Source organism: Anomaloglossus baeobatrachus (genome assembly GCF_048569485.1).
Source record: "Anomaloglossus baeobatrachus isolate aAnoBae1 chromosome 5 unlocalized genomic scaffold, aAnoBae1.hap1 SUPER_5_unloc_18, whole genome shotgun sequence".
NCBI lineage: Eukaryota > Metazoa > Chordata > Amphibia > Anura > Aromobatidae > Anomaloglossus > Anomaloglossus baeobatrachus.
In genome coordinates, this window is record NW_027441793.1 from 1,022,788 (window position 1) to 1,038,537 (window position 15,750).

Here is a 15,750-nt window from a genome sequence, read left to right on the forward strand (position 1 = left end):
ATTGATTAATTATTCTATTGATCCATTATCCCCTTTATCAGAGAATACAATTTATTTTTATCAAGTAAAATAATAATTGCAGATAGTGAAAGTCATTCTTCTGTTACCCAAATCTTTGCTGAACATTACACAATGTACATATTACATTCCTCTAAATAATGGGCAGCAATCAAGTTATATCTTTATTAATCCATTCTGTGAAGTTTTCTAAGTTCCCAAAGTGCTAAAAATCCATGTTCTTCCAGATCAGAGCACAACATAAGTAATAATCTATACTAAAAACGTATTTTATTTTTGTCCAACACTGATCAAACATTCCATGCTGACCTCTTTGGAAGAAGCTGAGGAGTTGTTACTATTGTTGCTGTGGTGTTTATCTGCATTGGAAGAACTTGAAGTGTTTTTCCTTTTTGTGTCTATTTTCCCTGTCTCCTTTACCTTGTGTTATAATATTGCAGTGGTGAGACTACTGCTCCTGCCAGCCTTCTCACTACCCAGGGCGAATTAGTGCCTAGGTATGTTATGACGATGGGGGGAAGGACCCGTATAGAGACATTTGGGACCATAGGGTACAAACTCAGGTGAGTTGCAGGTGGTGTCCCCTCTCCCTATCGTCAGGGCCTTCCTTTTTACCATTTCCATTGTTACCCTTATGTTACACTGCACGCTGAGTGTCTGAACGTTCTGGCGTGACATAATGTTTTGATTTTGACACCCACTGTCTTATCGGTTGAGCAGATTGAAGTCTTGGACAGGGGCTTAAATTTTGTCAGTGGCATTTTTTTTCCTGAGGATAGAAATGTTTCAGGTTATAATTACTCTAGTAATAAATTTACAACATGCAATGAATTGGAAGGATTCTCCTTCTCTGAACAGAAGGCCATTGTAATGCCAAACTAAATGGATGAGGATCGTAATTTGGAATAATTGGTGGGGGATCATGACGTAAAACAAAAGGTCTCAAACCCTCATTATTATCCAGTAACATCTCACGTATCATCATTACACATGTTCCAGAATATGATAGAAAAGGACCAATTGGCTCTGCACTGTTATGTCTCCTCCAATTAAAATAAAGTATATAATTTAACGAAAAAATAAATTTAATGCCGATTGTGAACTAAAAAATAACAACTATTTGGTTATACGTAAGTCAGACAAGGCGGGATGTATAGTGCTAGTGGATGCCTCTTTATATGAAAAATTAAAATATGACATTTTGGAAACTAAAGACCGCTTTACACGCAGCGATATCGATATTGCTAGCGTGCATACCCGCCCCCCGTCGGTTGTGCGTCATGGGCAAATTGCTGCCCGTGGCGCACAACCTCGCTTACACCCGTCACACGGACTTACCTGCCTAGCGACGTCGCTGTTGCCGGTGAACCGCCTCCTTTCTAAGGGGGGCGGTTTGTTCGGCGTCACAGCGACGTCACTAAGCGGCCGCCCAACAGAAGTGGAGGGGCGGAGATGAACGGAACAAACATCCTGCCCATCTCCTTCCTTCCTCATTGTGGGCAGCCGTAGGTACGAGGTTGTTCCTCATTCCTGCCGTATCACACATAGCGATGTGTGCTGCCGCAGGAATGAGGAACAACCTGCGTCCTGCTACAGCAACGATATTTGGGAACTGGACAGCGTGTCAACGATCAATGATAAGGTAAGAAAAATTGCTCCTTAACGGTCGTTCGTGCGTTTCAAACGCAACGTCGCTAACGAGGCCGGATGTGCGTCACGAATTCCGTGACCCCAACGACATCACGTTAGCGATGTCGTTGCATGTAAAGCGGCCTTAATACTACTTACCGTAGATTGCAATCAATCCAGCTGATGTCTCTTCTAAATCATTATACAATATGTTGGATGGTGGTTGCTTCTCTTTAGGATTCCTTTCTCAAAAGCTTTTGTTATGAGGAGAGCATATTTTGTTTTAAATGTAGAAAAAGGCTTCATAGTTGTAATCCCTTAGTGTATGGGGTTGGGGGGAATATTCTGAGCTTCCTTATATAGTCATCCATTTTTTGGATGACTATTCCATCCCCCTTGTCGGCTGATAGTTACTATATCTGAATCATTGTATTATGATTTTAGGGCAATATTTTCTTTTTCATTAAAGTTAGTTTGTGTAGATGGGAGTGTAATATTTCTTATTTTAATGAAAGCTTCAAGCACCAAGTTGAGGAAAGTGTCCAAAATATGACCTTGCCTTTCAAGGAGTTAAAAGCTTGATTTTGGAAAAACATCAATATGAAGTCATGTGTCGTATAGAAGTTATAAAATCCATAAAGACTCAACGACACCCCTATGAAGCTGACCCCCTCTTTTGGAAACAGGTAAGTAAAAAGAATCCTCTAGCAGATGTGAGGCCAATCTCAGTTTGAATGCAGAAGAATGCAGAAAAGGACAGATTTATGACCGGTAGAGATAAGAGCAGAAGTTGAAGGCTACTTTCACACTTCAGTCTTTTCATATCCAAAAGGTCTGTTGTTGCGACTGAATGATGGATCCGTCATTTTTAGCTGTCAGCGGACGAAACGGATGAGTTATTTCACAGAATTCCATTCACTGGAATCCTGTGAAAAAACTGATCCGTCGCGTCCGTTTCATCCGTTTTGCAACTGTTTTACGATGGATTCGTCATGATCCATTTGTTTTTGGGACAGCCCAATGGGAGTGCCAGACATGCTGGGCATGCTCAGTAGAAAAGGACAGAATCCAGCACTGGATTCCATTGTGCGACGGATTACAGCGGAATCCAGCACCATAGACAACCATTATACCTCTTTACGGATTGCGATGGAATCCTGTGCAGTGCTTTATTTTGATGCTCCAAAAAATGAACAGTGTCAGTTCCTTCCACCCGACAGTCAGTCATTCCACAACTGATCCGTCGCGCAGCGGATACAACGCAAGGCCATCAGTCACAATCTGTCGTTAATACAAATCTATGGGAGAAAAAATGAATCCTGCAAACTATTTTGCAGGATACTGTATTTTCTCAAGGCAACGGATTGTGACTGATGCAAAAAAACGAAGTGTGAAAGTAGCCGAACTATAATAGATAGGAAAGTAATATTTTCAAATTTGTGATAAAGTGGAGAACGCAAAGCATCATTCTGCAACATTGGGTGATGGCCGGGGTCCGGCCAAATGGATATTGGCCAGAGAGATGAAAATATCTATGCAATGTCTTCCATCTATGAACAGATAAAATTGTGATAGGAAAGATGACGGTAATATCTCCTGCCTTGGAATCTCATCATTTTCTAAGACTTAGGGGTACTTCGCACACTGCGACATCGCATGCCGATGATAGCGATGCCGAGCGCGATAGTACCTGCCCCCATCGCACATGCGATATCTTGTGATAGTTGCCGTAGCGAACATTATCGGTACGGCAGCTTCACAAGCACTTACCTGCCCTGCGACATCGCTCTGGCCGGCGACCCGCCTCCATCATAAGGGGGCGGGTCGTGCGGCGTCACAGCGACGTAACACGGCAGGTGGCCAATAGAAGTGGAGGGGCAGAGATGAGCGGGACGTAAACATCCCGCCCACCTCTTTCCTTCCTTCCGCATAGCCGGTGGAGGCAGGTAAGGCTAGTTTCACACTTGTGTTGTTTTGACGCAAACGGAATCCGTCACTAATGTAGTACAGTTCATTTATTTACATTTGAAGCGAGATACAATGCGTCTTGTGTGTTTCATGCAGTACCCGCTTGTGTCAACATGATATCGCGCTTCCACTGTAAATAAATGAACTGTACTGTATGTGTGACAGAACCCGTTTTCGTCAAAATAGCGCAAATGTGAAACGGCCCTAAGGAGATGTTCCTTAGCTCCTGCGGCTTTACACTCAGCGGTGTGTGCTGCCGCAGGAACGAGGAACAACATCGTAGCTCCTATTGGTGCGACATTACGAAAATGACCGACGCTACACAGATCACCGATTTTCGACGCTTTTGCGATCGTTTATCGGTGCATCTAGGCTTTGCACGTTGCGATGTCGTTACCAGCGCCGGATGTGCGTCACTTTCGATTTGACCCCGACGATATCGCAGTAGTGATGTCGCAGCGTGCAAAGTACCCCTTAGATACAGTCTATAGTTATCTGAAGTTCAGCCCTGCTATGAGTCACCAGAGGGGAAGTATGTGGGTGTAATATTTCCTTTTATTTTATGTAATTGGATATGCTGTATTGTTTTGTTCCCTTTTGTAATGTCTTTTGTAAACACTGCCTACTTTTCAGGTTAAATGTATAACAATTAATAGTGTATGGCTTCGGGATGTGGTTTATAGATTAAGTAGAACAAAGCTACCTGTAACGTGTGTCTAATCGACCTGTATCAGCAGAGACCCTGATTCCAGCGATGTGTCACTTACTTGGCTGCTTCCTGAAGTTTTGATAAACATCAGTTTTATCTGCTTAAGATCTACCAGTTCTTGAAATGCTGCTCTGTGCATAAACTCTCCCACACCACTGATTGACAGCTGTGTACAATGAGCATAGACAAAAAGCTGCCAATCAGGTGGGGATGGGGTTATACAGAGCTAATGGAGATGGAGGAAACATAGCAGCAGGTTTACTAGTTCTCTAGTGATAATCCGCTAGCAATAGTACTGTGATTTTATCAAAACTACAGCAAGCAGTTCAGTAAGTGACACATCATTGGAATCAGAGTCCCTGTCTTTATATAAATCAGATTTTTAATTACAGTTAGGTCCAGATATATCTGGACAGTGATCGAATCTCCGTGTCTTCAGCTCTGCAGCTGCTATTTTTGGTTTAACACTAGAAGTCCCAGAGAGGGGTCATTTAACATTTCTACCTTTGGAACCCAGAGACGGGTCAAATGACCTGAAGGATTTTAGCTAACATCCTATAATCACCGTCTTTTGTTCTGTAATTAAGGCCATTACTGTCGCACCACAGGAGGTTGTTGTTTTCCATTGAGTTTAGCTATTTAGTTTCTAGTTAGTTCTATTCATTATATTATATTTGTCATTTGACCCTCTTTCGGGACTTCAGGGGAAGCTCGAACTTTCTGGGACTTCTAGTGTTAAAATGAAAGAACTGAAATGCAATTGAAGTGGAGACTTTCAGGTTTAATTAAAGGGTTGGAATAAAAATATCCTTTGAAACATTTAGGAATTGCAGTCATTTTTCTCCAAAGCCTCCTCATTTCAGAGACTCAAAAGTACTTGCAGAAATTTATTTACCATAAAAAAAATGTTCATTTTTAATTCTTCATAGAGAATCCTTTGCAGGCAATGACGGCCTGAAGTCTGGATGCCATGGACATCCCCAAACGTTGGGTTTCCTCCTTTGTGATATTTTGCCGCCCTTACTGTAGTGACTTCAGTTGTTGCTTGTTTGTGTTTCTTTTTGCCTTAAGTTTTGTATTACGCTTGTGCAATGCAGCTCAATGGGGTTCACATCTGGTGATTGACTCGGCCATTGCAGAATATTCCACTTCTTTGCCTTAAAAAGCTCCTGTGTTGCTTTTACAGTATATTTGGGTCATTGTCCATCTGTTCTGTGAATCACCATCCAATCAATTTTGCTGCATTTAGTTGAACCTGAGCAGAAAGACTCAGACTTGCCCTGTGCACTTCAGAATTCATCCGTCTCCTTCTATCTTCAGTCACATCATCAATAAACAATAGTGACCCAGGGCCATGGTTAGCCCTGCATGCCCGGCCATCACACTGCCTCCACCATGATTTACAATAGATATGGTGTGCTTTGGATCATGAGCCGTTCCAAGCCTTCTTCCCATCATTCTAGTACAGGTTGATGTTAGTCTCATCTGTCCATAGAACTTTTCCAGAACTGAGGCGGCTTCTTTAGATGCTTTTTGAAAAAGTCTAAGCTGGCCTTTCTATTTTTAAGGCTGATTAATGGTTTGCTCCTTGTAGTGAATCCTTTGTATTTGCACTCAGGACATCTTCTTTTTGTGGTACTATTAGATACTGAAACATCTACTTTTTTGAGAATGTTTTTTCACTTGGGTGTATGTTGTGTAGGAATTTTCCTTCACTAAGGAAAGGATTTTGTAATCATCCATCTCTATTGTCATGTCTGGACATCCAGACCTCTTTGAGTTCCCATACTCTCAAGTATGCTCATGTTTTTTTCAGAATTTACCAAATTGTTGATTTGGCCATCCCTAACGTTACCGCTAGATCTCATTTTTTCATCCCAATGATGGTCTGCTTTTCCTCCATTGAGGACTCCTTTTGACTGCATGTTGTGAGTTCACAACAACAGCTTCCAAATGCAAATGTCACAGCTGGAATCAGCTCCAGACCTTTTATCTGCTTAATTGATAGTGGATTAATGAGGAAATATCCCATGTAGACTATTAAAGACCTTTTGAGATAATTGTCCAGTTATTTTTTTGTCTCTTTATAAACAGATAGCTACATGTTTATGGGCTGTAATTCCTAAAACCTGACTCCAATTAGGATGTGAATACCCTCAAATTAAAGCTGAGAATATGCACTTAAGAACAGATATTGATTACATAACTGTCTATTGAAAATGTTTTGGTAAAATGCCAAAATTTGTGTCACTGGCCAAATGTTTCTGGACTTAACTGTAAGTGGTAAACACGTAGTGACAGAAACCTATTAAATTCACAAAACCCCAGCATAGGTATCATAAATGTTTATGAAAGAAATCCAGCTTCACAGAAAGGCGTGTAAATTCTTTTTCTTTTTTTCTTTTCCTTTGACACAAGTATAACAGCACATAGCAGTCAAGGTGATAACATGACCGATGTCAACGACGCGTTTCAAGTGACACCGCACTCTTAATCATCCTGATTAAGAGTGCGGTGTCACTTGAAAAACGTCGTTGACGTCAGTCATGTTATCACCTTGACTGCTATGTGCTGTTATACTTGTGCCAAAGGAAAATAAAAAAAGAAAAAGAATTGACACGCCTTTCTGTGAAGCTGGATTTCTTTCATATGGATTTTGCCTGAGGTGCGGCAGCACCTTGTCCAGGCTCCAGAAGGTGGTTGAGACTGATCATTACGGTGAGCTGAATCTGTTGTACATTGCATCATAAATGTTTCTTGCTTTTCATAAAGAGATAGAGCCCTTTTAATTCTAGTCTCTTCTACACCCAGAATCCAAACTGTAATAAAGCTTTGTGGGCAGAGATAAGTGAACCTGAGTAGTAAAGTTTGATGTTTGTATCAAATACAGACTTTGTAAAAAAAAAAAATAAAAAAAAATTAGTGTTTGAATTCGGAGATCGGGTTCATTATGTATCCGAACCACTCGATCTAGCATCGCTGTGTTCGGGTACACGTGGTGCTCAGCGGCATGTGCCATGCTTGAAATATTACTCCCTTCAGGGACTGGAGTATGATTTCTGGCATAGGGAATGCCACAGTTCCACATGAATTAAAGGAGCTGTGCTGTCACGCCCCCGTCCCACCTAAGCTCTGCCAATTTTAGAGTGAAAATGCCAAATCTTGGCACAACTTTCCAAATGTTTGTGACAGTTTTTTTGGCATAAAAGCTTTGATAATTTGGGAACAGAGCGTCTTAACAACTTCCACATATCTAAGATACATAGTGTGATTCAATTCGCCCCTCACTATTTTGGTGTGAAATGTCTACAGGTCTGTGCAAACTCCAGAGGTTCTGAGGCAAAATCATCACATCTAGACAATAGAGAAAGCTAGGCAGGAAGAATATATATTTACAAGCATTTATTAAGAAAATAACAAGATTTGAAAATGTAATTATATACAATGTGATATACTTCAGAGTTCCTATCTCCAATCTGGGACTGCACTTTTTAGTAAATAAAGCAGTGGGAAACCTGAGATTAGTGATTTAAATATAATCCAGTATCAAAACCTTTCACAAATGTTCCTAAAGGCTCTCAAAAAGGCTAACAGTGTGCCAGCTAAAAATATTCACTGCTCACCACGCCATAATCCTGCCCACCTCTAGGCAATGAAGCCAGCGCCAAATAATAGGCGGTATTATTAGCATGGGGAGCAGCGAATATTCATTCTCTTTAATATCGGGTACACATGATTACTAAGCCGCCCGCTTACTGCTATGACTGGGCGATCACGTGTGTCTACTATTAGACATTGAAAATTCACTGCTCCCCAAACCCATAATCCCAGCTGTGGGGAGCAGTGAATATTCTGGCAGTTTACAGAAAGAAAATGTCCGTAGACCTTCAGAGCTAAGAAGACGTTGTAGACAATCCGTTCCAAGCAAAGACTGAAGTTTATTCTCAGATAGTAAAAGAGCAGATAAGACAGGTTATGCGGCAGGATGACACACAAAGGTGTCTGGCAGAACAGCAGAATTAGCAACAGATGAAGAAGAAGTGTACCCCGAAAGGCATGTGGGGCTCTTATACATGTTAGACAAAGGAAAGCTCATACTGCAGAGAAAGGCGTATACGTTGGAGAACAAAGAATATAATGATACATCATGACATTATTTACGAGCATTGCGGTAAAAACTTATTGTATTCCTATGGGCATCCATGATACTTTTCACTAGTTCAGCCATGTCGTCATTGCTGACATTTCTGATCCCTGAAGGCGCCTCTACTTCACATAACTCTTCACACACTGACAACTCTATTGACAACTTAATTTCTTTATCAATTCAATACACCTGCTATTCATGACGACACATCACCATCTATCAACTGACGCAATTGTATTCTTCTATTCGATTTAACCTTTTTTGGACCTTTTCTTATACCTGCTAATTACACTGTTGTCATCTCTATCTCCTCTCTGGGGGGAGAACTCTAGCCAGTGCATCTCATTAGCTGCAAAGTTACCGTATTTTTCGCTTTATAAGACGCACCGGATTATAAGACGCACCCCAAACTTAGACATAAAAAAGGTAAAAAAAAAGAAAAATGGGGTCCGTCTTATACTCCGGTGTTCTCTTACCGGAGGGGGGCAGCAGTGCTGGTGAAGCGGGGGTCACAGGAGGCAGAGGTTGTGCTGGCAGGCTCGGCGGGTCAGTGGCAGCGGCATCCGTGGTGGCAAGAGCCGTGGCGTCCGTGGTGGCAGGAGCGCGGCGTCAGGAGCCGCGGGGCCCGTGGTGGCAGGAGCCGCGGGGTCCGTGGTGGCGGCAGCAGTAGCAGCGGCGGGTGAGTCGTGCAGCAGGCCGCTGCAGTGAGTGTCCGCGGTCCCGGTTCAAATGATGGCGCCTGGAGCGGCGCATGAGCAGATAGAGCTCTCATCCAAGAGCTCCATCTGCGCACGCGCCCGCTCGCGGCACCATTATTTGAAACTGGGACCGCAGACAAACTGGTTAACTTGCTGCACAGCCGCCCTACCCGCACGCACAGAGTGGCAGCCAGCAGGCTGCCCGCCCACCTTGCGTGAAAGCGGCCGGGTACCTGTGCTCGCGTGCAGCAGCCGGGTGCCTGTGTGAGGGCGGCAGCCGTCTGCCGCCCGCACGGGCACCCGGCCGCACACCGCACCCGGCCGCCGCCCGCACACGGCACCCGCCCGCACACGGCACCCGCCCGCCGGCTGCACACGGCACCCGGCCCCACACAGCACCCGGCCGCCGCCCGCACACAGCACCCGACTGCACAGCACCCGGCCGCCGGCCGCACACAGCACCCGGCCGCCGCCCGCCCGCAGCCACGGGTACCCGGCTGCCACCGCACGCGAGCACAGGTACCCAGCCGCTTGCACGCAGCCACAGGCACCCGGCCGCCCGATCGCCGCACAGACAGGACCCCTAGGTACCGCTATATTCGGATTATAAGACGCACCCCTATTTTCCTCCCAAATTTTTGGGAGGAAAAGTGCGTCTTATAAAGCGAAAAATACGGTAGTTTGCTCAAGTCTTCCCAAGATGGCTGTTAGATACTTACATGGTGAAGTCACTTGCCAGCATCAGAAGAGAACACCGTGCACCGGAAGAGCAGAGGGATGGGGAGTATAATCATTTCTTTTATTATGTGTGCAGTGTGATGGGGAAGAAGGGAATTTTGTTACTTACCGTAAATTCCTTTTCTTCTAGCTCTTATTGGGAGACCCAGACGATTGGGGTATAGCTACTGCCCTCTGGAGGCCACACAAAGCACTACACTAAAAGTGCAAGGCCCCTCCCCCTCTGGCTATACCCCCCCGTGGTATCACGGGTACTCCAGTTTTAGTGCCAAAGCAAGAAGGAGGAAGCCAACAACTGGTTTAAACAAATTAACTCCGAGTAACATCGGAGAACTGAAAAACCGTTCAACATGAACAACATGTGTACCCGCAAACAGCAAAAACAATCCCGAAGGACAACAGGGCGGGTGCTGGGTCTCCCAATAAGAGCTAGAAGAAAAGGAATTTACGGTAAGTAACAAAATTCCCTTCTTCTTCAGCGCTCTATTGGGAGACCCAGACGATTGGGACGTCCAAAAGCTGTCCCTGGGTGGGTAAAGAAATACCTCATGTTAGAGCTGCAAAACAGCCCCCCCCTACGGGGATGTCACTGCCGCCTGCAGGACTCTTCTACCTAAGCTGGCATCCGCCGAAGCATAGGTATGCACCTGATAATGCTTGGTGAAAGTGTGCAGACTCGACCAGGTAGCTGCCTGACACACCTGTTGAGCCGAAGCCTGGTGCCGTAATGCCCAGGACGCACCCACGGCTCTGGTTGAGTGGGCTTTTAGCCCTGAAGGAACCGGAAGCCCAGCAGAACGGTAGGCCTCTATAATTGGTTCTTTGATCCATCGAGCCAAGGTGGCTTTAGAAGCCTGCAACCCCTTGCGCGGACCGGCGACAAGGACAAAAAGTGCATCGGAACGGCGCATGGGCGCCGTGCGGGAAATGTAGATCCTGAGTGCTCTCACCAGATCTAGCAAACGCAAGTCCTTTTCATACCGGTGAACCGGATGAGGATAAAAGGAAGGCAAGGATATATCCTGATTAAGATGAAACGAGGATACGACCTTAGGGAGAAACTCCGGAATGGGGCGCAGCACTACCTTGTCCTGGTGGAACACCAAGAAGGGAGCCTTGGATGACAGAGCTGCCAGCTCAGACACTCGCCGAAGCGATGTGATCGCAACAAGAAACGCCACTTTCTGTGACAGGCGAGAAAAAGAAACTTCTTTGAGAGGCTCGAAAGGCGGTTTCTGGAGAGCCACTAGTACTCTGTTCAGATCCCATGGATCCAACGGCCGCTTGTACGGGGGCACAATATGACAGACCCCCTGCAGGAACGTGCGCACCTTAGGAAGACGTGCTAGACGCTTCTGAAAAAACACGGATAGTGCCGAGACTTGCCCTTTAAGGGAGCTGAGCGACAAGCCCTTTTCCAACCCTGATTGCAGGAAAGACAGAAAAGTGGGCAATGCAAATGGCCAGGGAGACACTCCCTGAGCAGAGCACCAGGTTAAGAAAATCTTCCACGTTCTGTGGTAGATCTTAGCAGAAGTTGACTTCCTAGCTTGTCTCATTGTGGCTACCACTCCCTGGGATAAGCCTGTTGACGATAGGATCCAGGACTCAATGGCCACACAGTCAGGTTCAGGGCCGCAGAATTCTGATGGAAAAACGGCCCTTGAGACAGCAGGTCTGGACGGTCTGGAAGTGACCACGGTCGGCCGACCGTGAGATGCCACAGATCCGGATACCACGATCTCCTCGGCCAGTCTGGGGCGACGAGTATGATGCGGCTGCAATCGGATCTGATCTTGCGTAGTACTCTGGGCAAGAGTGCCAGAGGCGGGAATACATATGGGAGGCGGAACTGCGACCAATCTTGCACCAAGGCGTCTGCCGCCAGAGCTCTTTGATCGCGCGACCGCGCCATGAATGCCGGGACCTTGTTGTTGTGCCGAGACGCCATTAGGTCGACGTCCGGCACCCCCCAGCGGCGACAGATTTCCTGAAACACGTCCGGGTGAAGGGACCATTCCCCTGCGTCCATACCCTGGCGACTGAGGAAGTCTGCTTCCCAGTTTTCTACGCCTGGGATGTGAACCGCGGAGATGGTGGATGCTGTGTCCTCCACCCAATTCAGAATGCGCCGGACTTCCTGAAAGGCTTGCCGGCTGCGCGTCCCTCCTTGGTGGTTGATGTATGCCACCGCTGTGGAGTTGTCCGACTGGATTCGGATCTGCTTTCCTTCCAGCCACTGTTGAAAGGCTAGTAGGGCAAGATACACTGCCCTGATTTCCAGAACATTGATCTGAAGGGTGGACTCTTGCGGAGTCCACGTCCCCTGAGCCCTGTGGTGTAGAAACACTGCTCCCCACCCCGACAGACTCGCATCTGTCGTGACCACTGCCCAGGATGGGGGCAGGAAGGATCTTCCCTGAGACAATGAGGTGGGAAGGAGCCACCATTGTAGAGAGTCCTTGGCCGTCTGGGAAAGAGAGACTTTCCTGTCTAGGGAAGTCGTCTTCCCGTCCCATTGGCGGAGAATGTCCCATTGAAGTGGACGCAGATGAAACTGCGCAAAGGGAACTGCTTCCATGGCTGCCACCATCTTCCCTAGGAAGTGCATGAGGCGCCGTAAGGGGTGCGACTGGCCCTGAAGGAGAGATTGCACCCCTGTCTGTAGGGACCGCTGCTTGTTTAGCGGAAGCTTCACTCTCGCTGCTCGAGTATGGAACTCCATGCCAAGATACGTTAGTGACTGTGTCGGTGACAGATTTGACTTTGGAAAGTTGATGATCCATCCAAAAGTCTGGAGAGTCTCCAGCGTAGCCTGTAGACTGAGTTGGCATGCCTCTTGAGAGGGTGCCTTGACAAGTAGATCGTCTAGGTAAGGGATCACCGAGTGTCCCTGAGAGTGCAAGACTGCTACCACCGCCGCCATGACCTTGGTGAAGATCCGGGGGGCTGTCGCCAGACCGAATGGCAGAGCTGCGAACTGAAGATGGTCGTCTCCTATCACAAAACGTAGAAAACGTTGATGTTCTGTAGCAATTGGCACGTGGAGATAAGCATCTTTGATGTCTATTGAGGCAAGGAAGTCTCCTTGAGACATTGAGGCAATGACAGAACGGAGGGTTTCCATCCGGAACCGTCTGGCGTGCACATGTTTGTTGAGCAGTTTTAGGTCCAGAACAGGACGGAACGAGCCGTCCTTTTTTGGCACCACAAAGAGATTGGAGTAAAACCCTCTCCCTTGTTCCTGAGACGGTACAGGAACCACTACTCCTTCCGCTCTTAGGGAGTCCACCGCCTGCCGCAGGACATCTACACGGTCTGGATGTGGGGAGGTTCTGAAGAACCGAGCTGGAGGACGAGAACTGAACTCGATTCTGTACCCGCGCGACAAAATGTCTGTCACCCACCGGTCTTTGACCTGTGACATCCAAGTGTCGTAAAAGCGGGAGAGCCTGCCCCCGACCGGAGATGCGGAGGGAGGGGACTGGAAGTCATGAGGTAGCCGCTTTGGAAGCGGTTCCTCCATTTGCTTTCTTGGGGCGTGAGTGAGCCCGCCAGGAATCTGAGTTTCTTTGCGTCCTCTGAGTCCCTTTGGACGAGGAGAATTGTGTTTTGGCCGAACCTCGAAAGGACTGAAACTTCTGTTGCCACTTTCTCTGCTGAGGTTTGCTTGATCTGGGCTGGGGTAAAGAGGAGTCTTTACCCTTGGACTGTTTAATGATGTCAGCCAATGGCTCGCCAAACAGTCTATCTCTAGATAAAGGCAAGCTGGTTAAACATTTTTTGGAACCAGCATCTGCTTTCCAGTCCTTTAACCACAATGCTCTGCGCAAAACTACCGAATTGGCAGACGCCATTGAGGTGCGGCTGGTAGATTCTAGGACCGCATTGATAGCGTAAGACGCAAACGCGGACATCTGCGAGGTAAGGGACGCCACTTGCGGCACCGCTGGATGTAAGATAGCATCCACTTTTGCTAAACCAGCTGAAATAGCTTGGAGTGCCCATACGGCTGCGAATGCTGGAGCAAACGACGCGCCGATAGCTTCATAGACAGATTTTAACCAAAGGTCCATCTGTCTGTCATTGGCATCCTTAAGTGAAGCGCCATCCTCCACTGCAACTATGGATCTAGCTGCAAGCTTGGAAATCGGGGGGTCCACCTTTGGACACTGGGTCCAGCGCTTGACCACATCAGGGGGGAAAGGATAACGTGTATCCTTAGAACGTTTACAGAAACGCTTTTCTGGATGAGCGTCGTGTTTCTGGATTGATTCTCTGAAGTCAGAGTGATCCAACAGAGCACTTAATTTACGCTTGGGATAGAGGAAACGAAATTTCTCCTGCTCTGCCGCTGCCTCTTCTGCTGAAGGGGCTGGGGGAGAAATATCTAACAGCCTATTGATGGCTGAGATAAGATCGTTTACCATGGCGTCCCCATCCGGGGTATCCAGATTGAGAGGGGTTCCAGGATTAGACTCCTGATCACTCTCTTCAGACACATCACAGGGAGACTGATTGCGCTGAGACCCTGAGCAGTGTGATGACGTTGAGGGTCTTTCCCAGCGAGCCCGCTTGGGGTGGCTGGGGCAATCATCTGAGTCATTATACTCATCCTGAGAAGCCGGGGACCCCCTTGCAGTCTGGATTAAATCCAACTGCGGAGGATTAGAGGACATAGACCTCGCCGTGTCCATAGACTGAGCCCCAGGCATGGATTGCAAAGTTTCCAGGATTTTTGCCATAGTCACAGACATATTAACCGCAAAAACTGCAAAGTCTGTCCCCGACACCGGGGCAGGACTTACAGGCGTCTCAGCCTGGGTCACTATCTCTCCTGACTCCGGCTGGCGAAGCAGCACCGGATCTGAGCATTGCACACAATGGGGGTCCTTGGAGCCTGCTGGTAGAGCAGCCCCACATGCAGCACACGCAGTGCACACAGCCCTAGCCTTGGCAGCCTTGCGTCTTGTGGATGACATGTTGCTGCCTCCTCAGAGCGATCTGGGGTATTCAGCCAGGAAGCGACCTCACAGTGCAAGAAATCAATAAATATCTATGTCCAGTGACACAATACACTAACATACACTGAGGCACTAGAGGGGCCAGCTGAAAAGCCGCTTACCGCCCGCTTAAGAGCGGGTGTGTGGACTTCCAAAGCCCCCTAGTCCAGGTCTCCCAGAGCCTGCGTCCTTCCTCCAGCCAGACATGCATGTAATGGCTGCCGGCGTCCTGAGAGAAGAAGGGGGGCGGGCCCTGGGCGTTCCTGACCAAGAGCGGGAAGCCTGCTTCCCTCTGTGCCTAGTGAGAGGGCTGGAGCATGTAAATCAGGCTCCAGCCCTCCTCGCTGCCGTGAAACAGCGTCTCTCCCCTACCCTGATTGACAGGGTGGGGGCGGGAACGATCGGAGCTGCCGGCGTCCTAGGCCCAAAAGCCGGGGACTAGAGTTATAAACGCCGCCGCCGTAAAAGCGCGGTCGGCGTATCCCCGGCGCACCACAAGTCACAGCAGCGCCGCCCGGTCCAGTGAGGGTCGGCGCTGCGTTCCCAGAACACAAAGTCCCCCAGTAAACTGTAGGAACACCAGCTCAGTGTACGGTCCCCGGCGCACTACAACACCCAGCCAGCCCGGAGTGTGTCTGTGCCTGCCGGGGACACAGAGTACCTGTATGATGCAGGGCCCGGTCCCTGATGGTACTCCTGCTCCGTATCCATCAGGTTCTAATGGGTCTGTGGATGGAGCCCGGCGTCAGAGCTTTGAGGCCGGCAGGATCCCACTTCCACAGAGCCCCCAAGGGGATGTGGAAGGAAAACAGCATGTCAGGCTCCAGCCCTGTACCAGCA

The 15,750-nt window shown here is 47.6% G+C and overlaps 1 protein-coding gene across 2 annotated transcripts in view; it reads right to left on the bottom strand.

The window, feature by feature from the left end:
* LOC142258925 (uncharacterized) overlaps window positions 1–15,750 on the bottom strand; it is a 118,736-nt gene that overhangs the window by 46,108 nt on the left and 56,878 nt on the right. The window lies entirely within an intron of this gene.